Below are 9,774 nucleotides of genomic sequence, written 5' to 3' on the forward strand. Positions count from 1 at the left end.
GAAAGCTAATCTACTTGTGCAGTTTTCTGAGACTACTGATGGTCAGCTTGGAATTCAGTCCATGTCTTTCATGCAGGTGGCAAGGGATTCAGTTGCTTAATCCATTGCCACTGCTTTCCAGTGTTTGTGTGTTCAAGAAGCCAGAACCAGTAGATGGAACCATAAACTGAACCCAAGTTCTCTAATGTGGGACATGGCTGTCTTTAGTGGCAGCTTGCCTTCAAGGCCCAAGAACAGCCTTACTGTGATCATTCTTTGTGTCTTTACCCTGAGAGAGTTTCAAATTCCATTAGTGAGCGAATGTCACTTTTTCGTGAGCAGACCTCTTAGAAGGCTTTGTAGATGTGAGTGCTCAGTGTTTGAACACAGTGCCTTGGAGTATAACATAGTCATTGGCTGAAATTTGTCTTACTCTTTGAGAATAAGCTGTAGACTCAGAACTAGGTGTTCAGTTCATGTGGCAGTAAAGATGCTGCTTAGGATACCTGGTCCTCTGTTGGGCTGCCTGGCTGTGTGGCAGATGAGGAGTAAACAGGTGTATGGAAAAAGTTTCCATTGCCATTCAGATACAAGAATAAGAGAAGTCTTAACTATTGGCTGTGATTTTGTATGTATTTATTTTTGGCACCATGTCTTTGATATTAGTAGTCTATTGCCTATATAGTTTTCTGCCTTGTAATTAACAAGTAGCTATCTTACAGTATTATAGAAAACATTCTGAAATCATTTTGTTTCCATATTATTATTAGTTCAAAAATTTGGTGATTGTAATAACAGGATGATTGTGACATAGTTTTTGGAAAAAAAGTGATGACATCATTTTGTGTTGGGGAAGGATTTTTATATGTAATCTTTTTGGATGGAAAGTACTACAAATAATTTGTGAATGTTTGCTCTATTCTTTTGCCAAGTTCCTTTCTACCATTTGATGCATCATAAGTTAAATAATAAATTTGTTATTGTGTATCCTTACATGTGTAAAAATGTGAACTGTGTGATTTTCAGTTGTATATTACAAAAGTATGTACTAAGTGATTTTACCAACCTTTATGTGACGAACTGCTGGATTTTGATAGTTTGGTTAGTCAGATTTTCTAGGTAACTACTGCATCTAACCTCCATATTCCTCAGAATGCATTTAACTTTTTCATGTTAATTTTTTGTGGTTATTGAATATGGTTGATATTTACCATGTTGTGTAATTTTTTTGTCAGTAACATACTAAATTTTATCTTTTGTGAAATAAATGGGTTAGTATTTACACAATAGTATATACTTAATGGAAATGTGGCAAGCTCTGATTATATTAACTGTTAAATAGCCTTTAGCCACAGGCTGTGACACTGTTTTAAACCTTTATGATTTCACAGAATTATAGTGAGTTTTTTCTAAAAATGATTGTCTTGAGGCAAATAAGCAAAGCTGCCATTGATAATGACTTTGGGTCTCTTATTTCCATTGCCATAGCTAATGGAATATTTCTTGATTAATCAAACATCCTTCATCTGACATGGGGAGCTTAACATTCACTTACAAGTGCACAATAGGCTTCAGTTTTATGTTCACATTATTCTCTTACTCTAACTCATTTCCTGTTTCAGTAAATCCTTAAAATGAAAATCTTTTATTTAGATAAGATTTTAATAAAAATGATATGTGCACTGACTATGATATTTGTACACTCTCACTAAGATGCTGTTGCTCATTTTAATCTAAAGTTTGCATATCTTTAAGTTGGCAGCTTGTATTGCTCAAAGAAGCCTGAATGACTTGAAGCAAGAAAATAAAAGGAAAATGTAAGTATATCAGTGATAACACTTGAAAACTTTGGCTACTTTATTCTGCTTTATGACATAGTTAATTTTTTTGTAAGCGTAAATAGGAAAGGGTATGGTGAATCTTGCATATTTCATTTTGAAGTATTTACTCATTTTGTGGCTGTTGTTAAGTTCTTGGGTCACTGGAATATTATTTGAAAGATTAAAGCTTTCCTACAAAATTTTAAAGTTTTCCATCTTTGATATGTATATGAACGAAGTTAGGTAGCTAGTTCATTGCCATTATTTTGAAAGCACATCAAAAATATCCAAACCAAGTGGAAAAGGCAATTAAAATTTGTGCATTTTGAAAGTGAAATTCCAAAGATATTTCCATTATTCTCTAAGTGGTATAAAGAAAATGAAAAAAAAAATTCACAAATAACAAAAAATATGTTGATAGCTCCAATAAACAGAATGAAATAAAGCTTGGAAATTCTAGTCCTATATTGCACATTCAGTTTTTGTGATTACTAGATATTCTCAGTTTCTGATTGAATTTGTTCATTCATTTCTTGGGATATTATTTGATCCTAAACTATTTTGTGGGGGGGAACTGTTGAAGTAATATTTACACTTTTAAGGTAGTGTTATTTCTATTATGTGAATATTCAGTATATTTTTGCTTTAAATATAGTTATACTGTCAGGGCAGGTCAGGGAAATAAAGAGGACATGCATGATTGCATTATTCTTTACATGCATCTCTGATTACACACACATCACTGATTGAACTTTCTTGGGTAGATTGCTCCTGCTGTTGTTGGGTTTTTGACCCCGATTATAGCAGGAACCTCATTTCTTGTCTCATAGGAAAGAATTTTCGTGCGGATACAATTTAATTTTAAAGCAAGATTTATTAGAAAAGTTGAGAAAGGAAACTCCCGTCCTAGTGATGGGAGGGGGCTCTGAGATAGAAAGGACCCTTACCTCCTGCCAGAGTAGCAGCAGAAGTGGAGAAAAAAGAGACCCTAGTCCTCTGCCATAGTGGCAGGAGGAAAAATGGAAAAAGAAACCCATATTAATGGTGGAGAAAGCATCTTTTAATGGTTTACTTCAAAGGGGCTCTCCAAGGAAAAAAGGAAATTCCTGGTCCCCCTGGTATCTGGCTTTGGGGCAAAAGACCAGACAGGTGTCAGACATTGGACATTCCTAGCGATGAGTACTACTTCCTCCAGTCCTTCAATGATAAGGAGACCAGTCTGAGGCCCTCCCACACAATGGCCAAAGATAGTGACTGATACTTCAGGTTGAGGAATTGATACGCTAAAGCACCTTTGTTCCTTGGAAGAGACATGTTCTGGTGAATCCAAGAAATGGTGGGGGGAAATAATCTTTTATATTTGAGTAAAAATGGCTTGAGGACCCAGCATACTCTAACTTACTACTACCCAGTCTAACTCCTCTCACACTGCCAAGTATTCCTTGACTCATCAAAGAGGGTTCATTTGCTTGGTTGATCAGAGTGACTGCTCAAGGCATCCTTGACTTCTGGTTTTATATTGTGTTTTAGTAAGCTTTTAATGACTATTTGAAGTACTGACTAGTAATAGCTTAGGAAGGAAGATTTATTTTGGCCAACAGGCTCTAGATAGGCTATGCAAAATTGAGTCCAGAACTGGTGAGGGTGGAGAACAGTGGAGAGCCCATTCATTAGACAGCAGACAAGGAAGCAGAGAGCGATGTGAAGCATACTCTGCCTCTGTAACCTACCTGCCCTCTCTTGAGAAGCACCTCCCCATGGTGACCCGTTAGTGCCTTGGGATTTCTCATTAGGCTCATGCACAGCCTAGTTGCCATGAAAAGATGTAATCTCCACCATCAATTCATTATTGTTAGTCATTGAATATTGGAATATAAATGGCATGAATTTAAGGATCTAAATTGTAAATTCTGTATTTATTCTATTGCTGAATATTGGCAGTTTTCTTATAAACCTTATTCCTCTATTTTAGTGGTTTTTTGTTTTCTGTGATGATTTTTTTTCAGCTTTAAGGATTCTCCCATCCTCTTCCCCATTCCTCCTAACCATTTCTCCCGTAGGTTCACAATGTTATAGTCCTTCAGGAGAAGTCACAAGTCCATCATTCTGTCTTAAAATATATATCCTGGCACAATGGGAATTTACCCATGTGGGAGTCCGTCTTTTATTCAGGAGTAGAGACGCATACAGGAATATTTATTCACTCCCAGTATTCTAGTCTCCATTATGCAGTTGATATATGAGAAAAGACACACACACACACACACATATATATACACTCATCTGTTTACCAATATATGTATTTGTTTTGTGTAGTTGCATAACATTGCCTTATTTCAGAGAGAACATATTGTGTTCTTTTCCTTTTGGAACTTGTTTATTTCACTAAGCATAATGCTCTCCTCTTCAATTACAAATAGTAGATTGTTGCTATTGGTAGATTTTCATTATTTTTTATGGGTATATATGTTTTGATGAAGTAAATATACCACTTTTGTAACCATCGCAGTTTCTATGGATATAAGATTATTAGTATATGATTGCTATCATGGATTGTGCTGCTGTAAATATAGGTATGCAGGTCACTTTCTCATATTCTGATTTCAATTCATGCGGATATATTCCCAGAAGTGGGATACCTCAATCATATGGCAGATCAGTTTCCACTTGCCAAAGCACTCTCCATACTGATTTCCATAGTGGCTTTACAAGGTACTCTCCCCACCAAAATGAAGCAGGTGTGCCCTTCTCCCTCATTCTTATGAGTGGTGGTATTAGTAGATTTCTGTGTGTAGGTCTTTCTCACTGGAGTGAGGTGGGACCTCAGTACGGTTTGTATTTGCTTTTCTCTAATGGCTATGGAGCCTGAGCACTTTTTCATATGTCTGCCAGCCATTTGAATTTTTCCTTTTGACAAATTCCTGCTCATGTCCTTCATCCATTTCTTAATGGAGTTGTTTGTTTGGCTGTTGTTTGAGTATCTGATGCTCTCTGTAAATCTTGGATGTTATTCCACTATCTGTTGTATATTGTGCAAAGATTTTTTTTCCATTTGGTTGATTTACAGACTGCTTTTCCCTGTGCCATATAACTTCAAGCACACTGCACTGTCCCAAGTCAGGAATTTCTATGCAATTGTTTGCTCCACAGATAGATGTAATAGAGAAGTGAGAAGTTGATCCAGCAGCTTCAAGTGGATTTTTCCATGTGGATGGCTAGGGTACGAACAATTATGACCACTACCTTCAGCTTCTCCCAGAAATTGAAAGGGAGCAGGATCTCAAGGGCAACATCTGAGACAAGGGCCAGGAGCCATGTGGGTATCAACATTGCAGCTGTTATCTTTACCTGCAACACCGCAATGCCCAATCCATATGTCAGGATTTGTGTTGACTTTATATAATAAATCCACTGCAAATAATGACAAGCCTACCATGTATATTTGGACAGTGGTGAAAAACATTAGTGCTCATTTATTGTATAGTTGCAGCATTTCAACTCCAGCTTTGGTATAGCTGACTTTGTAATAAAAATAAATCTTTAAAAAAATTGCAAATTATCATGGAAGTTTTGGGATTTTTCAGGATATGAAAAATAATGTGGATAAAATGGCAGATTTGTGGTGTACCTGCAGTGTTAGAAAACATTGAGCTATTCTTGTTAGGTTAAAATGAAAAATATTCTACAGGTATGGGATTAGAAGTGTGGATAGAGAAATCCCAGAGCTTGTGGTACTATGCCATAAAATAATAAAATAAATAAATGAACTTTTCACCTCTGACAATGCAACTCACAACAAAGTATTGAATGCCCCGCATGTCACTGAAGAAATGAAAACAAAATCAAAAACCTTCTTGAAGAAAATGTTGCTAGTGTATGACCTGCATGTCACGGAGAAATTAATAAGAAAAAGGTTTTTGAAAGAAATGAAAATAAAAATAAAAATATTAAAACCCATGAGATGCAGCAAAACGAGTATTGAAAGTGAAATTTATAACATCTGGGCTTACAAAAAAATAGAAATATCTCAAATAAATGACCTAGCGTATCTTCAAGGACTTATTGAAAAATAAAGTGGGCCGGTGGAGTGGCCTAGTGGCTAAAGTCCTCACCTTGAACAGGCTGGGATCCCATATGGGCACCGGTTCTAATCCTGACAGGCTGTCTTTAAAAACATTCTTCTCTCCCATATCCATGGTCATCATAGTTTCATGTATTTCCAAATGTGGTGGCTTTATTTCACTTAATGCTTGCACAACACCTGATATGGTGAAATGCTTCCTAAGTGACATTTAATATAGTATGTGGAATATAAAACATTTACTGAGCCCCTGAGTTCCATAGTTAATTCACTAAAGGTCATAAAGGTCCAGAGTCATCTGTTTGGGATTTCAAATATTACGTCAATCAAGATGGATAGTGTAGTATCAAAGAACCACTATCCGTGAGCCCTGCAACTGGATCAAATCACAGTCACATATTGCATACTGTTGTTTGGGTCAGACAGTGTATATGATGATGGTCCCAAACATTTGTGTTACCTGGTGACGTGATAAGTATACTAGTTCAAGTATATTTTCAGAATTTGTGCTTGTTTTTTAGTGACGCAAGGCTTGACTTCGTTTCTCTGTTTCATTTGCATTTTTATTCAACAGGAATTTTAGAACCCTCTGTATCCCTGTTCAGTCCTTACGATCAGGCTTAAGACATTTTCTGGTCAGTCTAAGGGCTCCATAAGTATTTATCACTGTAAGCAGTATGCACACTAATAGAAATAGGCAGTACTGATTATACTTTGGGTGTAATATAATTTTGTAAGGCAAAATTTACTTTGAGTGTAATATAATTTTGTTGCTTTCTGGTCTGACCGGGAAGCCTCGTCAAGATTTTAAAAACTGGTTTGAAAATTATTTATTCATTTACTTATTTGAAAGTCAGCATTGGAGAGAGAGAGAGAGAGAGAGAGAGAGACCTTGTACCTGCTGGTTGATTTCTTCAGATAGCTACAACAGCCAGGGCTGTGCCTGGCTGAGGCACTGCATGTGGGATTCCCATTTCATTAACCACCAATCTAAAATGACTGGAACCCAGTTTATTGTGGCTTACTCCAGTGTAACAAATATAATGCTGCTTTATATAGGAGTCTGGATACATATTGTTTGTACGTGTAATTTCTTTTTTTTTTACCTTTTAAATCTTACTCCTGTACCAAATTCATACACAACTCTGCAGACTTTCGTGATAGCAAGACTATTTTAAGAGGTGTTACTTTGAAATTTGAGTTTGTAATTTATTTCTATTTCAGAAATGCTTGCATATTAGTTTTCATGTTGTGTTTGCAGTGATAATTATGGATATTTTTATGGGAGGCTCCAGTTTTGGTACAGTTAAAAGCATATAAGTCTTTTTTAATGACATGCCTTGAATATATTATGAATTTTCACTTTTGCTTTAAGGTGCCTGATGGTCGAGGAAAACTGCCAGCCAGACCAAAGGGTTGATGTGTCACTTGTGGATGAAGTCTGCAACTATACAAAAAAAGAAATCTTGATCTATAGGTATTAAACGCCTTTTGTTTTGTGGCTGTAGCATGTCTAAACTCATTTTTATTTTTAAAGGATTACCTAAATGATAGCAATATTAACATTAGTGAAGAAGAAAAAATCAGATCTCTCATTTAATTCTTATAGTGTGCTTTTATGATGTCAATTTTATCAGGCATTCTCTTGGTGTTTTAATTAATATTTAGAAATAGGATATTCCAGTAATTTCATATTAATAGTCGAATAATTACTTTTTGTTCATAGAAAGAGAGTTGAAGATCTTGAACAAGGATTGGATAGAACCATTCGTAATTCCCAAAGATTGGTATGTATGTGTGTGTGTGTGCATTCATTCATTCATATAGTTTTTTAATATCAGTGTGTTTATCTGAATTGAAAGAGAAATGGAATACATTGACCAGTTGTATGCATTTCTTTTGTGTTTAGAGATATTTTCACATTTTCAGGATTCAAATAATGTGAGATAAAAAAATCTTAGAATTATATCTGCTTGGAAAATGAAACACATTGCACTCAACATAGGAAAGATTTTAGAACATCAGTGGGGTCTCATATTAAAGCAGGATAGTTATCTGTGAAAAGACATCTGTTTTTGTGGACCTTTATTCCAGGAGAACATAAAAATAGAAGTGTACCATTTAAAATCATTAATTACCTTTACATGTAAAGCACAATAGATAATATGGCCATTGAGGTTTACATTAGAGGTGTTTGTGACTTTGGAGTTGCTTGAAGTATTTTTTTTTAATTTGTCAGTTATTTCCAGTGTTTATGATAAATGTACTTCTTATATTATAAAAAAACATTGAATTTTTTGTTTTTTAGATACTTTCTTATGACAAAGAAGCACAAATCACTTGGGTAAGTTTCACACTGCTTAAATGTTTTGTCTGTCTTTAATTAAATTTTGGTTTTCTGTCAAGAACTTAGGCATGGCAATTGGTGGAAAAAGCGCTACGTTAAAAAAAAGGTAGTAAAATTATGTGTCTCTGATAAATAATGCATTGTTCAATTATGGTTATTCATTCAGTCTACTTTGAGCACAATGCTACTTCAGAAAGAACTTGTATTCTGGTAGGGGTTTAGAGGAACTTGGTGTATATGCTCATGTTTATGCATGTACATTTTGGAACATTGGATTTCCCCTTGTTATCTAGAAGAACCAGAAAACTCTGTGGATCATTTTATTCATTTGTAAAACAAATGGGATTAGAAAAAGAGCTAGCTAAATCCTTTTCTAGTTCTAAAACTGAGGGTTCTATTAAGTGATTCTGAGTGTTGGTACAAATTAAGAAAAGGATCATCTGGAGAACTCGTCTGTGCTGCAGAGGAACTGCATGATGAGGAAGTGAAGTGGCTGTAAACTTTGAGCATTTAGAAGGAAGAGCAGAGATAGAGCTGTTGACAGTAGCTGTCTACTGGGGAGTGCCTGTCACAGGGAGGTAGAGGCATCATGCCCTGCAGTTAAATGTGTTGCATCAAAAATCAGTCTGTCTTGGTTGTATGCACTCTTTATGACAATTCCCTGTTTTTCTTACCTATAAAGTAGAAATACTAATAGTACTCATTTCTTGGCTTATTGTGACAATTAAGAAATATATGGATGTTTGTCAAGTGCTTGACATGATTAGGCATACGTGTTACCATTGTTGTTATCTGAAGACTTGTAGATGTTAGGCAAGTCTGAGTGGAGCATAGCATGAGAGTGGTATATATTTATTTACATTGTCCTGACTCAGTTACACCGGTTGTTAGATTTTGGAGATAAAGCAAAGGTCTTGAGCTCATTTGTTAATGTCTTCACCTAAATAACTATAACAACCAGTGTTCAGATGATGCAGAAAGGTGCCATAAAGTCATCCTCAATATCACTGTCATTGGATAAACTTTTTTTAGCACTCTTAGGCATATATACACACATATAGCAACACATGAGCATACATACATATATACATGCACATGCACTTTTTGAAAACTTTGTAATGTTTATATATTGAATTGACAGGTGGAGGGAGGGATAGACACAATTAACCTTCCATCAGATGGTACCCTTTTTTTAAGGATTTATTTATTTTTATTTATTGGATGAGCTCATCTTAGGCAATTGTGGACAGTTGGGGACTGAATGGGCAGAAGTGCTGTGATCTTTTTAAAATGTTTTTAAAATTTTATCTTCCACATAGTTTACGTATTTCATATTTTTCAAATATATGGTTTTAAGAACATGATAAAGTTCCCCTTTACGTTTCCTGCATTGTTCATCCTTTCTTATTTTTGTTTCAATTTTTTCATTTTCTTTAAATGTGCAAGATTTCCCTTTCCTTAAATAAATATTTGAATATATATGTTAAGTAGAAAAATTACTGTTCATGAGGAGTTTAGACAAAGGCAATAAGTATTTGTTCAAAAAT

Source organism: Ochotona princeps, chromosome 7 (genome assembly GCF_030435755.1).
Source record: "Ochotona princeps isolate mOchPri1 chromosome 7, mOchPri1.hap1, whole genome shotgun sequence".
Taxonomy (NCBI): Eukaryota; Metazoa; Chordata; class Mammalia; order Lagomorpha; family Ochotonidae; genus Ochotona; species Ochotona princeps.